The 19,221-nt window shown below is 49.4% G+C and overlaps 1 long non-coding RNA gene and 1 pseudogene across 1 annotated transcript; both read right to left on the bottom strand.

Annotated features, from left to right (window-relative positions):
• Positions 1 to 4,501: 4,501 nt before the first annotated feature.
• LOC133068514 (uncharacterized) lies at positions 4,502 to 19,034 on the bottom strand. The gene is made up of 3 exons (XR_009695519.1): positions 18,844 to 19,034; positions 5,377 to 5,483; positions 4,502 to 5,132 (listed from the first exon to the last, which is right to left on the bottom strand). It is a non-coding gene; the product is annotated as an uncharacterized LOC133068514 (long non-coding RNA).
• On the bottom strand, positions 11,953 to 12,492 carry LOC133068513 (actin-related protein 2/3 complex subunit 3-like; annotated as a pseudogene).
• Positions 19,035 to 19,221: the final 187 nt, after the last annotated feature.

Here is a 19,221-nt window from a genome sequence, read left to right on the forward strand (position 1 = left end):
TCCTTTGTTATTGACATCTTACATGGGTGGTGCGTTTGCTACAGTTGATTAAACGGTATAGACACGTAATTGTTAACTGGAGTCCACAGCTTGTTCAGAGTTTCTTGGTTTTTTCCCCAGTATGTTTCTGCTGTGTCAGGATCCCGTCCAGAATACTGCATCACGTGTGATTGTCCGCCTCATTTTTTTATTGTGAAGGTGCAGTATTGAGAGATGAGGTTAAAGAAGCACAGACTTGCTGAACTCCTTTCTCCTTGGCTTCAAGTCTGAGTGGATGCTGGGGCGGAAGCTGCTCTGGGGGCTGCGTTCTGTGTTGTGTGTGACAAGTGGCAGCCGAGGGGGCCCTGGGTTGCGGGGAAAGGCAGGCTCCGAGGAGGAGTTCCTTCCAGAGCAGCGCATCCGGCTGGGGAGTTTCTGTTTAGAGTAGAAATTTTCTGTTTGGACACGGACAGTGGTGATGGCTGCCACCGATTGTACACTTAGAATGCTTCCGTTTTATGTATGAGTGCGTGCATGCTAAGTCACTTCAGTCGTGTCCAACTCTGTGCGACCCTGTCAACTGCAGCCGGCCAGGCTCCTCTGACCATGTGATCCTCCAGGGGAGAATACTGGAGTGGGTTGCTATGCCCTCCTTCAGGGGAATCCTCCCAACCCAGGGATCAAACTTCTGTCTCTTATGTCTACCTGCATGGGCAGGTGGATTCCTTACCACTAGCGCCACCTGGGAAGCCCCAGTTTTGTGTATATTTTACCACACTTTTTTTTTCAAGCTGAAGAAATAAATGTGCAATTTAAAAAAGATATCTGGTCTTAGCTTTTCAATAAAGGAAACCTGTATGTATATGCTAAACAGAACTAAACAGAACTGTGCCCAGAAGGCCCTACATTCCTCCCAGACCTGGGATCAGGGCTCAGTGCAGACCGGGCTCCAGCACTGCCATCACTAATACTAGTAACAGCATTAACAAGAGCTGCTGTGAGTGATCTCTCACTGTTCTGGCAGCTCTACCGCCTTATCTCACGGGTTCCTCACAGAGCTGCAGGAGCAGTTACGTTCATTAGCTTCATTTAAAGACGAGGAAGATGGCACAGAGAAGTTAGGGGACTCACCCAAGGTCACGCCGCTGGTAGTGGCAGCACCAGGATCCCAGCAGAACCAAAACTTCCTCACCACCCCCTGCCATGCCAGCCTCACATTCCAAACCCCTCCAAAGGCAGCTTGGTAGCGGAAGAAAGGTATCCTTCAACAAGCCTGCGAGCGAGGCTGGTGGGTGTCTGCGGAGCCCTTCATCCGGTGGAACTGTCAGCGGGAGCCGCTGGTCGCCTGCTGTGTCAAACGCCGCCCTGGTTTACTGAGCACCTGGGTCTGCTCTGGGCCGGGGTGCTCCATGCATCACCTGGAGGTCTCTAGCCCCACACTGGCTTGATTTCAAGTTCCACCAAAACATTCCGTAGCCAAGTAATTTGGGGAACACTGCACCTCCCTGCCCCCTAGAGAATCACGTGGCTTTCGCATAGATTTCACATGCCGCGGAAAAGTCCTGTCCTTAAGCTTTGTTTAGCATAGGGATTCCCAACCTCACTTGATCCCAGAGGCCCATTTTCAACGTACAACCAGCCCCCACCCTCCAGGTTACAGGGCACAGTTTCTCCAGGCAATACTGGGCAATGTGCTTCTAAACACAGCATCTCATTTCTTCACGGGCAAGGAACAGACATAGAGCTTAAGTGGCTTAACCACGGCCCCTTCTTGCTCAATTTAGAAAATAAATACAAAATTGCTTAGGATAGAGAAACAGCAATTGTCAGACTTAAAGAAGGCCGACTAGCAGTGAACAGGGGATTCCAGCATCTATTGGGGTCAAGGAAATAGTATGTGTTTGCTGATGAAACACTACGTCCTGTCACTTTCAGGGCCAAATTGGGGTTTTATCTTGTCAATAAAATTGTGGACATGTCCACTCCGCCTTCATGCTGAAAAGGGACCGTTGCACTGAGGTTCGACAAAGTCCCAGCTAGCAGGACACCATGCCCTGTGCTCTGCACCTCACCGGATAGGGAGTCCCACTGGGGATTTGGGTCGGGGGCGGGGGAAGGCTGTAAAATGTGTCCATCCCTTGAAGTAAAGGAGGAAACTGTTTTTGTCAAAGTGAACAATTGGATGCTTAACCCTCCAAGCAGATATTTGGATGACCACGCTGCCACCCTAGGCCAGTGATCCATTTTACAGATGGAAAGTGGAGGCTCAGAGAGCGGCTGCTGGGGGATGTTTGGGCAAGAGAGGGAGCAATGGCAGCCCCTCTGTGCTTGGTGCTACATTAGAGACGGTGTAGGGGGGAGAGATAGCCCACGCTGTCTTGATGGTTAAAGGGCTCTAGGCATGCGCAGTATCACCTGAGTTTGATCTCTTCGTATGGTCTTGCTACCTATGAGATCTTAAGCAGGTTACTTCTGCCTTCGACTGTATCACCCTGTGTTCAAACTGTGGTGATAATAATCTCTCTCACCAACGTTGTGGACGTCAGATAAAGCCATCAGATCAGGCTAGCTCATGATGATGCACAGCCGTGCCTGTCACAGGCATGACTGTCCAGCCACAAACATGTGTGCGGGCCATTCCACTGGCTCCATTTTCTGTAACAGCCTAATTTCTGACCCCAGTTCCCATCCCACGATTCCACGGGGTCTGTTCCAGAGTTCTGCGTGCTCCTGAGTCAGGACTCCCGCAGGAACAGGGTCTGGGCTGGGGGTGATGGGATCTGCTGGCCACTCCTCACCCATCCACACCAGTCACTGCAGCCCCTGGATCCGATGCCACAGTGCTGCTCCCAGCCTCGAGGGCTGCTTTGGTGAGCCTGTCGGGGGTCCTGCACCTGAGCGCACCCCTTCCATTGCTCTCTGGGGGCCCGTGGGCAGCAGGCCTGGGACCCCCTCACCTACCTCTCCCCGCAGCCCAGGATACCTCATCACCCACCACTTCTCCAGGACACTTTGCCCACAAGGGAGACGCCAGTTCTTCCTTCCTCTTCCTTACATCCTTGTTGTCTGGGACTTAGGGGAAAAACCAAAGTCTGAAATACCCACAGGCACCTTCCGCTTTCAGTCCTGGGGCAAGGGGCCCAGGCTGGCTCCTGCTTGCAAGGGACGAAGGAGCAGGAAGAGGGAAGGAAAGTGACAAGGTAGGCGGCCCCTGCTTACACAGCTCCGACAGGCACAGATCTTAGTTCCTGTGGGCCAGTTAAATAACAGCAGCCCCCAGGGTGGCTCGGATATCAGTGTGTGACCGTGAGTAACTGCCTCAAGCGCAAACTGCGCTTCGGGCTATTCAGCCTGCACCAACCCATCACGGTGCTGCTTTCACAGTCTCGCCCACGGCGCACCTGCCCCTCGGTTCCCACCGCCCGCAACTGCGTAGCTGTGTTGGCTTCTGTGACAAACCCACTTAACATGTTACAGAAATCTATCAATTGAGGAACCTCCCCGGTGGTTCAGTGGCTAAGACTGTGCTCCGCAATGCAAAGGGGCCTGGATTTAATCCCTGGGTGGGGAGCTAGATCTCACAACTAAGCGCCACCTGCCCTAAAGGCCTCACATGCTGCAGTGAAGATCAGAGATCCCCCGTGCAGCAACTAAGACCTGACCTAAAAATATATAAATTAAAATAAATAAATTTTTTAAAATGTATCACTGACACAGGGAGTTTGCCAAAAGGTGGAAGTGCAGGACAGGTACCAAAGCTGCTAATAATGCTGAAAGTGAAATTGGAGGGAACCGGGCTTCCCAGGTGGCGCTAGTGGTAAGGAACCTGCCTGCCAATGCAGGAGACATAAGAGATGTGGGTTCAATCCCTGGGTCGAGGAGGAAGTGACTTAGTATGCATGTGACAATTCTAGAAGGAAGAACTGGTGGGAGGTGTGGATTCCACTGCTGCTCCAGGGCCAGAAGTGTGCGGCTGAGGAACCTGGTGAGTGATGAGAAGGAGGAAGACTCTGAGGAAGTGATGCCAATAAAAACCTTCATGGTAAAGGAACTCAGAGATGTTTCAAATCATTGAATGTGCAAAGGCCACGTCAGAGGCTGGTCCAGATCTAGAAAGGACATTAACAGTTCACCGTGGCAGAGAAAAGAGGTTTGTTCCCTATCGTCAGTTATACAGTCAGAAGGGGGCAAGCACTGTTCAAACTACTCCTGATAACTTTTTCTTAAAATTGTGGTTAAACACACATACTATAAAATCCACCTCCAAGTATACAGTTCGTGGCATTAAGTCCACTCACACTGTTGTAAAAAGTCAGACCACTTCGTGAATTTGTGTCACCCTTGGGCAAAACTGTGCTCGCCTTCTCTGGATCTTTCCAGTTTTAGCATCTGTGTGACCTTTGTACAAAGAAACAGAGCACTTTAATTCTCAGTGCTTCTAGTGTTTTAAGTTAGAATGTACTAGATAAATGTTAGTTGTACTATTTTTTATTTCCCTATGTAATTATAACCAAGAAGAAAATTGTTAATGTTTTGAAGGTCATAGAACAATCACACTTTCCCCACTGATTTTTTTTTTTTCTATCACTTGTTCATTAAACAATTTCTATTGGGACAAAGTTCACATAACATACAATTCACCACCTTAACCATTTTTAAAGTGTACACTTCAGTGGCTTTTAGTATGTTAATGATATCCTGCAAACCTCCCCCACGCACTGACTAAGGTGGTTTTGCATGTTTTCAACTTGGGGCAGTCATTTTTAGAGTCCCACGCTACTTTGCAAATCAGACTCCTTGTACTTCAAAATATTACCCTCTCACGGAGAAATCAGCCCAGTATGTCATTCCTGTAGCCTGCCTGCATGACCATCCAGCCTTGTCATTTTCAGTGAGGTATGCAATCTCTCCGAGACTTGGTTTCCTCAGCTATCAATTAGGGATAATCGCGCGTTTGTTCACTCAGTAAATATTCAAAGAGTCCCAGCTCTGTGCTGAACTTTGTTCCAGGAGCTGGAGATACAAAACCTTGGGCTTCCAGGGCACGTGGTGGGGCACCTACTCTGAGCAAGGTGTGCCCAGGGGACACTTTCTTTGTCTCTCCAAACTGATGAGACAGCACTGCCTCTGGAAGAGAGTTGTTGGCATCTGCCCTTTAAAAAAAAAAAAAGAAAGAGAAAAGCTCCTTTACAATTAGGAAGAGATATATAGCTACCTGCTTTGATTATCTTTATCATTAAGTAGTAGTTCAAGGTTTCTGACTATCACCATAGTTCCCCGAGTCAAATCCACTCTCTCTATAGTCAACCAGCTCTCCCTTCCCAGCACTCCTCCTGAGGGCACCCCATTACCCAGCAAGCTTTTTGTATATTTTGAATTATGTTAATGCCTCATTACCTGATGCACTGGGGTCTTGTTCTTCAAGAAGAAGAAACTGGTGAAAGCCAGGAATCATAACATTTTATCATTGGAGTGTCTGCACCCTTAACAACTTATTTTAAACTCTATAAAAGAAAAATACATTTACATATAAAAGTATATTCATGTATTTGCCAATTTTACTGGATACATAGTTTCTTTCAACCCTCATTTAACTCTCTATCTATTTGCTGAGGTAGGAACACTAAAATAAAGACCCTACATTTCCCAGACTCTCTTGCAGCTAGGATTCTGTTGGACATAAGGTTTTACCAACTGAACATATCCATGCAAGCCTTGGGTATAATCTTTCCAAGGAGATTAGGGCAATGGGGGTCAAGCAGACTCTGGCAGGCATGTACATTGGCAGTAGCTGGACCTAAGCCCCACTGCCTGGTCACCTGCTTCATGGTGTGGGTGATCAGGCAGGAACAAGCTCTGACTTCTGGGTGACAGCTGTCGTGGCAGGGCCATAAAGCACAGGTCTGGATCAGCCCCTGATGTCTGTGCCTTTTTGTAAGCACTCAACTCCCTCTATGAAATCCCTTTCTACTTAAAATACCTGGAGTGAGTTGTTTCCTGGCTTGAACACTAAACGAGTTCACAGTGGCTTTTAAGTTTGTGGAGCCTTTAGTTTGAGGAAGATGCCCATTCAAATGCCTCCTCATCTTCCATGCACAGTCCACACCTATGATAGACTGTGTATAATTTCTTGGTTTCTTCAGTGTGAGAGCTGAAAGGCACTGTGTTAGCAGCTGATACACAGAATCCTAGATGTTTATGATTTCCCCAGTGTCTTCACTTATCTGACTTGAATGTAATTCAACAGTATTTTTAGGGACTTGCCTTTATCTGGTCTTCCCAAAAAATTCAACTTCATTTTCTTAGAAACAGAACTCCTTTTGCCTTCACATCTCACTGCTTACTGCAGCATTTCATTTCCCTTCTCTGTGAGTTTACATATCCGTGTCCGGTGATGTCACACTTGGCCATGTGACTTGCTTCGACCAATGAAATATGAGAGGAAGTGACCCGTGTCGTTTTTTTGAGCAGAAACCTAAGAGCCAGCATGTGGTTCTCTCCATAGTTCATTCCTTCTGCCATAAAACAGGTGCTCTGGTCTGACTGTTTGTATCCCCTATCCTGATTGTTTGTGCCCCTGCCCCAGGGGACATGCTGAAGCCCCAGCCCCCAAGCTGATGATATTTGGAGATGAGGCCTTTGGGAGGGAATTAGTTCATGAGAGTGAATTCCTCATGAATGAAATTAGTGCCCTTATTAAAAAGAAAGAAAGAAAGAAAACACACTAGAGTGAACTCCTTGGTGATCTAGTGGTTAGGGCTCAGTGCTTTCACTGCCGTGACCCAGGTTCCGTCCCTGGTTGGGGAACTAAGACCCCATAAGCCATGTGGCCAAAAAAAAAGAAACACTACAGAGATGATTTCTCTCTTTGCTATGTAAGGACCCAGCAAGAAGGCAGCCATCCGTAAACCAGGAAGACAGCCCTTGCCAGAACCCAAGCATGCTGCACCCCCGAACCCAGGCTCCCAGCCTCCAGAACTGTGAACAATAAACATTTGTTGGTTAAGCCCCCAGTCGATGTATTCTGTTACAGCGGCCAGAACTGGCCACACCACAGACAGTGCTCCAGATAGACGCTGTTCCTTCAGCCTGGATCTCAGAAGATCACACGGGGCAAGGTTACAGCCAACCCCCAGTGGACACGTATCTGGGGCAGGAAATGAGCCTCTACTGTTCGAGCCGCTGAGATGTGTGTGTCCTCTGTCACTGCATCCCAGCCCAGCCTCCTGTGATCGGAACGGGGACCCATCCTCTCCCCGGGCTTGGGCGGTGCAGTCTGCTCCACTGCATTCTGTGACTATGGTGTGGAGATCATTTCAAAAGCCTCCCCCTGGGTTCAATAAAAAACTAAAAATACAGCTACCAAATGATCCAGCAATCCCACTCCTGGGCTTGTATCTGGAGAAAACAATACTTCAAAAAGACACACATGCCCCAGTGTTCACTGCAGGTCTACTTACAACAGTCCAGACATGGAACCAACCTCAATGTCCATGACAGAGAAATAGAGAGGATGTGCACACATATACAATGGAATAGCACTCAGGCATTAAAAAAAGAGAGAGAATGAAATAATGCCATTGGCAGTATGGGTGGACATATAAATGATTATACGAAGTGAAGTAAGTCAGACAGAGAAAGACAAATATCAAATGATATCACTTATGTGCAGAATTTAAAAATTGGTAGGAACTCCCCTGGTGGCTCAGTGGTAAAAAATCTGCCTGTCAATGCAGGAGATCTGGGTTCGATCCCTGATCCTGGAAGATCCTACATGCCTCGGAACAACTAAGCCCATGTGCCATAACTACTGAGCCTGTGCCCTAGAGCCCAGGAACCACACCTACTGAAGCGCGGGAGTCCTAGAACCCATGCTCTGCAAAAAGAGAAGCCATCACAACGTGAAGCCTGGGCACCAGAACGAGAGAGTAGCCCCCCCGCCCCAACCCGCCCAGCCACAGCTAGAGAAAGCCTGTGTGCAGCAGGGAAATTCAAAAATAAATAAATAAAATTATTTTTAAACATTTGTACAAATGAACTTATTTACAAGATAGACACAGGTTCACAAGCATAGAAAACAAACTTAGGGTGGTTACCAAAGTGGAAAGGAGTGGGGAGGGATAAATTAGGAATTGGGGATTAACATACACACGGTACTAGATATAAAATAATCAGCAAGGATCTACTCGTTAACAGGCTATACTCCAATACAAAATAAAAAGTTTAATTAAAAAAAAACTTACTGTCTAGCACAGGAGCGCCACGCAATCCTCTGTAGTGACTACATGGGGAAAAATCTGAGTAAGAATAGATATAACTGAATCCTTTTGCCATACACCTGAAACTACCACAACACTATAAATCAGCTAACTCCAACATAAAATGAAAAATTAAAAAAAAACCAAACCCCCCAAATTGCTACCTGGTCCTAGTATTTATGGCTGACACAAACGGATAGAACAGAAAGAGGGCCTGGAGCAGGAGCTTGTCTGAGGAAGCATGAATCACCTTTCAGGAAGGAAATCCCAGGAAACCGACAAGAGACCTAGCCTGCTGCCGGGCATCCCTCACCTCATGGTCCAGTAAACTCTTCACGAGGGTCGGAACGTGGACTCACAACATCTGCACCTGCAATGTCTGCTGCAGGCATCAGAGGCCCGGAAGACCAAGCTCCCTCTGCAGGTCCCTCCCACTTAGTGACAAGACTGTCTCTGTGTCAGGATCCAAGTGAATCACCTACTGCAGCACAAAGATGCTGACAGCAGCGTGTTGCAACGACGCTCCTAAGGGAGCTGCCAAAAGATCACGTCTCTGCCACACTGGGCTTCCCAGGTGACTCCGCGGTAAAGAATCCGCCTGCGATGCAGGAGATAGGGGTTCAGTCCCTGGGTCAGGAAGATCCCCTGGAGAAGGAAATGGCTACCCACTCCAGTATTCTGGAGAACCCCATGGACAGAGGAACATGGTGGGCTACAGTCCATGGGGTCACAAAGAGTCGGACACGACTGAGCAGGCAGGCAGGCAGGTCGGTGACACATTAGACACACAGGTCTTTGGCTCATTCTACTTTGCAGAGGACACGGTGACAGACTTGCAGTGGGGTGATCTATCCCACGGCCACAGGAGGTCTCAGACAGCTTCATTTTCTGCAGATGGATGCCTAGCTTCCTTCCACCCCACAGTCTCAAAGCTTCCACAATGCAGGATTCAGTGTTCTGGTCAGATGAAGAAGCTGTCTCTGGAATAGCGGTGCACTCTTTTCCCTAGGACTGCTGTAGCAAATCACCACACACTGGGTGGTTACAACAAGAGAAATGTGCTCTTACCCAGTTCTGAAGCCTGGGCATCCAAAATCCAGGTGTGGGCAGGTTGGTTCCCTCGGGAGACTCAGGAGCATCTGCTCCAGGCTCCTCCTGGCTCCTGGTGGTGGCCGGCAATCCTTGGCTTATGGACACATCGTCCCAGTCTCTGCCTCCACGGTCACATGGCATTCATCCTGTGTCTATATGTCTGGGTCCAAATTTCCCTCTTCTCATAAGAACACCAGGCACTGGATTTAGGGCCCACGCTAATTCAGCATGACCTCATCTCAACTTGATCACATCTGCAAAGACCCTATATCCAAATATGGTCACATGAGGTTCCAGGGGTCAGAACGTCAACATATCTTTCGGGGGACATAGTTCAGCCCACAACACGTGGCCTCTCAAATCCCCAGATGGCCCACCAAGTGACTCTTGATAAAGATACATCTAGAAATTTGTATTTGTGTTGCCCCTTCCCAAAGTCTTGAGGAAATGAAGGAATGTGTTGTGGGGGACTTCCCTGGCAGTCCAGTGGTTAAGACTCCACACTTCCAATGCAGGCGGCCCAGGTTTGAGCCTTGGTCAGGGAACTAGATCCCACATGCTGCAACTAAGACCCAGCACAGCCAAATAAATTAAAAAAAAAAAAAAATTTTTTTTTTTAAGAAATGCATCATGGGTACCATTTCAACCATGGATGGAGCTAAGCTCCAAAGGCCTGGAATGACATAGAGTGAAGATCACAGTGTGTGTGTGACAGGAGGGGTGCTTAGTGCGTAGCATCGTGGAAATGTCTTGACCATTTCTTTACAAGTCGGCTTCGATGTATCTGCAGGTGATGATAGCTTACAGTGAACGGTGTGGGATTTGTGATCTCCGAAGAAGAAGATTTAGCTTTGGGACCAGGGACCAGGCTTGATCACTCAAGAGCTTTTGTGTAGCAGAGTTTTATTAAAGTGAAAAACAGACAGAGAAAGCTTATGACACAGACATCAGAAGGGGGACGGGGAGTGCCCCCTCTTGCTAGTTTTAGCTGTTGTATGTCTGCTAGAAAGCTATTACTCAGATAAGAGAGACACCTCAAGGCTGAAGGAGTTTCACCAGGCGCCTCTCCAAAAAATGCATTTTTGAGATAGGATGGCATGAGGTGTGTCATCCCCCAGCCATTAAACAATTGATGTGAATACTGGTTTGTGGAGCTATTATTAGCCCATGGTTTGAGAAAAGAAAAAAGTTAGTCTTAGGTGGAAGCATTTTGAAGAAAGGCAAATTCCAAAGCAAATACATAGTTTCATTAACATAGCTTAAGAAAAACATTTCCATAAGAAAAACACATTGGTTTTTCTCAGCTCAAGGTTTGAGAAAAGTTAAGTTCAGGTGGAACCAGGTGTCGTCACAGCAACACAGAATTTTAAGAGACAGCGGCAGCCTATTTCCTCTAGAGATCCCTGGGCTTCCTGCCTGTTACCCTCTCAGTAACAGCTGCTGAGTCATACCTTAAAAATCTTCTGTTTTTCAGAATCACCTTGTAATTCACTGGGAAGGAACAGAACTACTCTATTTCCTCAGGCCTCAGAGGCTCCCTCCTCACTCACGGTGAGCAAAATGCAGTTCCAGGCGCTGGCCTGCCCTGCGTTTCAGCGTTAACCAGAGCAACCCCTGCACTGCGTGGAATCACATTCTAGCTAGGGGCACAGACCCTGAGCAAGAATCTCAAGTATATCTCATACAGAGAAACATGCTCCTAATGGAGCAATTAATAAAGGGGCAAGCAGTGGGGAGCAGTGGGGAGCAGGGGCAAGCAGTTATTTTGAAGGCTCCTCTAAAGGGTCCTGCTTTAGTGGAGGTCTGGTGAAGAGAAGGAGCGAACCCTTTAGGATTCTGAAGGAATATGTTTTTATTTTTTTAAAAAGTTTAATTGAAATGTAGTTGATTTACACTGCTGTCGTTTCAGGTATACAGCAAAGTGATTCAGTTATAAGGGGATCAAAGCAGTCAACCCTACAGGAAATCAATCCTGAATATCCATGGGAAGGGCTGATGCTGAAGCTGAAGCTTCAATAATTTGGCCACCTGATGTGAAGGACTGACTCATTGGAAAAGACTGATGCTGGGAAAGATTGAGGGTAGGAGGAGTAGGGGACAACAGAGGATGAGATGGTTGGATAACACCACTGACTCAATGGACATGAGTTTGAGCAAACTCCGGGAGATGGTGATGGACAGGGAAGCCTGGCGTGCTGCAGTCCATGGGGTCGCAAAGAGTGGGACATGACTTAGCGACTGAACAGCAACATCATATATATATGTATATTCTTTTTCAGATTCTCTTCCATTATTGATTATTACAAGATATTAAATATAGTTCCCTGTGTTATACAGGAGGTCCTTGTTGGTTATCTTATCTTTTTTTTTGAAATGTTAGAAATTTCTTTATTATTATTTATTAAGCACCAGCTTAATACTGCAGACATTTCAAATCACCAGGCAACAATTCATTCTTCCCCACCCATCCCACCCTAAATTCTTGATAAAGAGCTCTTCAAGTAAAGACACACGCTCTTCTCTCCTCTGTATAAAACCTTATGAAATAAAGGCAAAGAACTGTGTACATCTTGCCGTGAATGCTGCCCACGGCTGTGGAGCCGGGGTCCGCCCGAGGCTGGCTTTATTGTCCAGGCCCTGAAAGACTCTTGTTCATGAACTGTCTCTTCACAAAGCAAGCCCACCACTTGCTGGGTTTATCATTTTGAGGGTCAAAAACTTTCTCACAAAGTCTCAGTCCAGTCTCTTGCCTCAACTGTTGTAAGTAGGCCCTCATCACTTCATCTTCCTGTTTGCAGGTTTGGCGTAAATGGCATTGAGTGGAAAACCAGGCTCTCCAGGAATGGGAAAATCAGTGATTCCCAGTGTGTACATTTCTTTCTCACCTTGGCTTTTAGAATTGCACTTTTGGAGTTTCTTTAGACACTCAGAAATGAGTTATATATATCAAGGTCCTATCAGCTTCATTCTTAATTTCATAGTTTTTGAAGAAGACATTGGCCTTAAAGTAAGAGATAGCTTCATCCACTATATCTGTATCTTTTGTCTCTCTAGGGGCAGGTCCTTTGAACTGACTTCTGATAGGCAATAGTGCCATGTTTCCAATGAGTTTGGTGTCAGGGTCCATGAGGGAAGAGTGGTAAACCGGCATCTTGGAGGTGCCCGGGTCTCAACCCCAATGAAGAGAATCTCTGTTGTCTATCTTATTTATAGTAGCATGAGTCTGTTAATCCCAGCTCCTAGTGTACTCCTCTCCCACCCCTCCCATTTGGTCACTATAAGTTTGTTTTCTGTGTCTGAGTCTTTCTGTTAGGATGAGCATTTTAGAAAGAGGAGAAGACTCTCAAGCTGGGGCCAGCCTGCTGGCCTTGAGGACAACAGGAGCTCAGCAGGGCTGAGGCAGGCCGAGATGGGAAGTGAGTGTGGGCACAGAGCCAAGGGCCTAAATGGACAAGCCACAGGTGCGCAAGGCGGTAAGCTGACCGTTCCGGTCTGTGTTTACAAAGATGGTTTCTCTTGTGCCTGGAGATGCCTGGGTGAGGGCCCGAGGGTTTGAGCCAGGGCAGCAGAGCTGGAGAAAAGGGTTGGATTTGGGAGCCATCTGGGGAGAGGGGCAGGATTTGCTGCTGGACCAGATGGAGGTGGGAGGGGCCTGGAGTTGTTTGAGAGGCACCGAGGGACCCCCCCCCAGCATGGGTGGGGGTGGGGTGGGGAGGCAGTATTCTCTGAGATGGGGAGTTCTGGGAGGGGGTATTGAGGGGAATCGGGAGCTCAATTCTGGACAAAGATCAGGTGGGACAGACACAAAACCAATATCAAGATGGTGACTTCACCCAGCCACATCTCCAATCACGCATGCATTCATGCTTCGTCACTTCAGTCGTGTCTGACTTTTTGTGTCCCCATGGACTGTAACCCACCAGCCTCCTCTGTCCATGGGATTCTCCAGGCAAGAATACTGGAGTGGGGTGCCATGCACTCCTCCAGGGGATCTTCCCGACCCAGGAATTGAACCCGAATCTCTTACATCTCCTGCACTGGCAGGCGAGTTCTTTACCACAAGCACCACCTGGGAGCCCCATGTCTCTAACTGCCCCCCTCCAAATAAAGGGTACAGATTGTCAGATTTTTAAAAAGCAAGAGCTGACTATTAGCCAATAAGAAACCCACTTTAAATATAAAGGCGCAGGGACTTCCCCATGGACCAGTGGTTAAGAATCTGCCTTGCAATGCAGGGGACGCAGGCTCAGTCCCTGGTAGGGGAACTAAATCCCAAGTGCCACAGGACAGCTAAGCCCATATGCTGCAACTACTGAGTATGTGAGCAAGATCCCACCTGATACATGGAAGATCCCACGAGCCATGACTACAACCCAACACAACCAGATAAATATTTTAAGAGTGTGTGTGTGTGTGTGTGTGCGTGTGTGTAAGGGTGCAGGCAGGGTAAAAGTAAAGAATGGAAAAACAAAGGAAATCAGTCCTGAATATTCACTGGAAGGACTGATGCTGAACCTAAAACTCCAAAATTTTGGCCACCTGATGGGAAGAACTCATTCATTGGAAAAGACTCTGATGCTGGGAAAGATTGAAGGCAGGAGGAGAAGGGGACAACAGAGGATGAGATGGTTGGATGGCATCACCGACTCAATGGACATGGATTTGGGTGGACTCTGGGAGTTGGTGATGGACAGGGAAGCCTGGCGTGCTGCGGTTCATGGGGTCGCAAAGAGTCGGACACAACTGAGCGACTGAACTGAACCGAACTGAAAGGATGGAAAAGACATCAGACTAACACTGATCCAGAGAAAGACGAGAGAATGTGCTGACATCAGATAAAGTACATTTCAGAGCAAATAATGCCACTAGGACTAGGAGAGGCATTTCATAATGTTCAAGGAATCAATTGATGAAAAGGTCACAACCACGTGAAATGTTTATGTGTCTAATAACAGAGCTGCAACATACAGGAATCAAAAACAGATTGAGCTGTGTGGAAAGACACAATTGCACAGTTACACGCCGAAAGTTCAATATATCTCTCAATAGAACGAGCAGCACAGGTATAAAGTCTTGACACTTCAGCCAAGCTGGCTGAATAGGCATCTTCTGGAACACTCCATGTGACGACAGCGGATGTGACTCCTAAGGTGTGGGGAGTCACTGTGCACATTTGTTCTGAGTGTCACAGTACCTCCCAAGGTTGGGGGTCACCGTGCACATTTGTACTGACAGGGCTCAAGGGTGTTGGCAGGACACACAAGACCCGCTGTGTCCACAGCACCCAAGGATCAAGAAAGAGGAGGACCCAGAAGGGGTCAGTGGATTTGCCCACGTGGAGGCCATCTGGTGACCTTCACCACAGCACTTGCAGGTGGGGGCGGGGGGCGGCTGAGAGGCAGCCCCCAGCTACACTCATTTTCAAGGAGTTTTGCTGAAAAGCATAAGCCGTGCTGGCAGGAGGTGTGGCAGGGGTTTCTCTTCTTTCTTTTCAAAGAAAGGGTGTGTTGGGGAAGGCTGGACACGGCTGATGAGAGTCCAGGAGGGAGAGAGGGAATGTTTGAGAGGGCGGGGAGAATTTCAGAGGCGATGTCCCTGAGAGGGGGTGGGCTCCAGCGCCCCCAGGGAGCAGTGGCCTTGGCTGGGAACACTGACCCTTCTCAGGTAAGAGAAGGGGCTGGGTCCCTCCAGAGAGGAGTGGTCAGGGTAGCGGGAGGTGTCTCAAAGGGCCTGGGGCTCAGGAGAGAGACTGAAGTGCCTCCTTTAGAGGCAAATTTCCCCAACTTTACCAATGGGTGGCGGGATGCAGGCGGGACCACGGGCGGGCATCCCCCCCACCCTCACCGTCAGTGCCCTTGCTCGCTTGGCGCCTCTGGATCGGTCACCCGGGTGACCTTGGGAAGGTGAGCCTGGAGGCATCCATCCCTGGGATGGACCCGGCCAGCAGGCTGGGAGGAGGTCTCGGGCGGGAGACGGCCCCGGAGTGCGGGTCCTCCGCGGCACCACTAAAGGGCGCCACGACACCGCCCTGCTCCTTTGGGGCACTCCCCCTCGGCGCCCCAACCTCGCCAGGAGCCCGGGGCGCTTCCAGCCTCGCCCCGAGGCTCGCGAGATAGACCAGGCACCGAGACAGGAAAGGGGGTGGAGGCTGGGACGAGCGTCATCAGAGAGTGTCCTGCAGCCCGGGGGAGCTGATCGGTTGGTGGAGTCCCGCGCCGGCGCCGGGATGCCGCCGCCCGGTCTCAAGCAGCTGGGGAGGTTCCACACCTAACGTGCGCCCTGTGGACCAGCCGCCGCTGCCACCCGGCCCCGTTCCCCGGGCGTGAGGCCTTCGTTTCACAGCCATCAACCAACCACGCGCCCATGTGGGTCCAGGCCCTGCTGGTGCTGGGAACCGGCCCATGAAATGAATGAACGGGCGAGCCCAGTGTGGAATTTCCCCGGGGTAGAGAGGGACCCCAGGCGCAGAACCTGAAAGTGCTGGGCCAGCGGGGCTTGGGCTGAGAGCTCAGTGTGGTCCAGGGTCGGGAGAAGGGGAAAGGAGGGTGGGGCTAAGAGCGAGTCCCCTACTTAGATCTGAAGAGCCATCCGGGGCAGTACAAGAAGGCAGGGAATGGACACTGGAATGGTTCATCACCAATTTCAGATAAAATACAAGTGGCCCAGCAGCCACTCCCATCCCCCATCACCTTAGAAAGGATTCTCTCGCCAGCACGCACTGCCCACTGCCAACAGAAAGCAGATTCTACTATGGACAAGGGAAAGTGGAGATGGCAAACCAAGTATGCAGGGGAGAAGGGGAGAGGCCACTTCTGGATGGATGGCCTGCACCTCCACGAAGAGTCAGCTTCCCAGGAAGTCCTGCCCCAGGAGGCCAAGGCGGCATCTCACAAAAACACCCCCTCCCCTGTCAGCCTGGGGCAGTCTAGCTAGCCCGCAGAACAAGGAATTTACAATGCCTGGCACTCAATCAACGCTGACAATTCTTCTTACTATGTATTTACTAAACAGCAAAAAAAGTGGAAGTCGCGTCCGACTCTTTGCGACCCCGTGGACTATACAGTCAGTCCATGGACTTCTCCAGGCCAGAATACTGGAGTGAGTAGCCTTCCCCTTCTCCAGGGGATCTTCCCAACCCAGATTGAACCCAAGTCTCCCGCATTGCAGGCGGATTCTTTACCAACTGAGCTATCAGGAAAACATCCTTGGAAAACAGAAATGCAAGCACATTTGATCAGTGTTCGGATCCTGATTACTCAGGTTCCTCTGATTTCCATCCTTTTAGAAATAACACTTAATTTTGAAGCCATCAGACATATAGGGCTGCACCTCTGGAGCCTGATACTCTGTTGCCCTGGCTCGGAGCCAGGCTGCAGACATCTGAGTCCCATGGAGGCCCAAGTGTGTCTCCTGGGTGGTGCTGAGTCACCGTGCAGGCTGCAAGCAGCCTCTCTCCATCTGCCAGGTCACTGCTGGGTTTCTGGGGCTCAGACGGTGTGTAGTCAGTTCAGGGGTCACTAACCTGCACCTAATAGATCTTTTTCCATCCCACCCCTACCCCAAAGGACACGAGGCAGGGAGCAACGCCCGGCAGAGTGCCTGGTAATGACGCACCATCAGAGCTGGTTGTTGGTGGCATTACTGTTTTTCGTTACCATTATGATCACAGCACAAACTCACTAAAGGTGCTTTGTCTTTTCCCAGGAACATTAGTGAGGTCTGTTCAGGCATATGATACAAGAGCGGACTGGTATGAAATAAGACAGACAGAGGACCAATATCATATGATAGTACTTCTGTGGAATCTAAAACAAATTATACAAATGAACTTATTTACAAAGCGGAAATAGACTCACAGACATAGAAAACAAACTTACGGTTACCAAAGGGAATAGCAGGGTGGGGTGAAAATGTTAAGTCATTCAGTTATGTCTGACTTTTTGTGACCCCATGGACTGTAGCCCACCAGACTCCTCAGTCCATGGAATTTTCCAGGCAAGAATACTGCAGTGGGTAGCCATCCCCTTCCCCAGGGCATCTTCCAATCCAGGGACTGAACCCGGGTCTCCTACCTCTACCATCTGAGCCACCAGGGAAGCCCCAGTGGGGTGGGCTAGGGGAGACAAATTAGGAGTTTGGAACTGACATATACACATTACTATGTATAAATCAGGCAAACAACAAGGACCTATTGTATAGCACAAGGAACTACACTCAATATCTTGTAATAACCTATAATGGAGAAGAATCAGAAACAAAAAATATATACGTATACATACATATATATATATATACACACACACACATACATATGTGTGTATATATACTTTGCTATACACATGAAGCTATTAATAACCCAACATTGTAAATCAACTATACTTCAATTAAAAAAATTCCACACACACAAAAGAATGGACTGATGGAGGTCAGGAAGAGGATGTCTTAACCTGTCCCCTCTTCCATGAGCTGCTTAAAGACTCGTCTGATTAGTCTTCACGTTCCAGCAGCTCCTGGGACTTGGCACCCGGTCATTGAGCAAGAATAGGCATACTGTATGTTTTGCAGTTTTCCAGAGATGATTTGGGGAAATCGAATCAGCCCATCGTCATTCCACCAATCAGGACTTAGCTCTCTGACTGTGCATTTTGATACAAAAATAGGGCCTTTGACTTCCCTTCCTCCACCCAACTTAAAAAGTAGAGTTATGAGTTTGAACTTTCAAAAGCCAATTATCACTCTTTATAATAACTGTCACTTCTAAACCAAAAACTGAGCAGCATGGATTCTGGCCCTTAAGTCATCTCGGGGTACCAGAGGAGGTCCAGGTAGACGGGAGCCGGGGGCAGACCTACTGAGCAGGCACCGCAGCCCCGACTTTGTGTGGCCCCCAAGGCTGAGACCCTCGGAAACAGTGCCAGCTTGGGATGCTAGGGGAGCATCACCGTTCTATGCGGATGCTCTCATATAGGTCTCTCTCTTGGTCCTCGGGGCCTCCTGGGGGTAATCATTTCGCCATTAACAACCGGGACCCACAACAGCTTGGCTTCACCCCACGGTTCAAGTGTCACCTCCTGTGGCTTTCCCGTAGATCTCTCCTGCAGTCAGGCCTCTGTCTTTGCAGAAGCTGGTACCTGAGCTGGGAATGTCCCCTCCCACTCTCCCTCCTTCCGGGCTAGCAATGTGACATTCCCCTCTTCTCCTCCCCCTCTGAAAAAGATCCCCACTCTCCCTATGTGTTCTAAAACACAGAGAGCTATGTTTTAGCTCGATACATCGTAGTCATTCATTCGTTCAAAGAAAGAGCACAGGTTAAGGGCTTAGAACAACATCAAGCAAGAGATAAGCGCTCTAAACGCGTTAACTGGTTAACACCATTCATTTATGCACTCATTCATTCATCCATTCAACATTGTTGTAGTGTCTCAGGCTCTGTGCTGCTCCCTGAGGCCGCAGCAGTGAACAGGACAGAACGGAGTCCCTGACCACCCTGCCCGGCGCCCAGCCAAGTTCCCACCTTCACGGCTCGAGGTGACGGAACGGCGGGGGCTCCGCCCAGCGCTGGAACTACGAGTCCCAGAAGGCGTCGCGGTGGGGGGGGGGCTTCCGGGGTCGCCTGTGCGCATGCGCGACGCCATGACGTAGGCTCCGCGCGAGGCGCCAGTGGCCGCGCCGGGAGGGCGCGCGACGTCGTGACGTAGGCGGTGCGTGAGGCGTGGCCGCGGCGGGCGGGGCGGGGACGGCGGGCGGCGGCCTTTAGGGCGGAGCCGGCTCCCGCTCTCCCTCAGTCGGCCGCGGGTAGCGGACGATCGGCCCGCGTCGCCCGTTTCTCTCGCGCGCCGGCTCGCTCGCTTGCTCTCTCGCCGAGTCGCGGCCGCCTCCTCAGCGCTGCGCG

This window comes from Dama dama, chromosome 13 (assembly GCF_033118175.1).
Source record: "Dama dama isolate Ldn47 chromosome 13, ASM3311817v1, whole genome shotgun sequence".
NCBI lineage: Eukaryota > Metazoa > Chordata > Mammalia > Artiodactyla > Cervidae > Dama > Dama dama.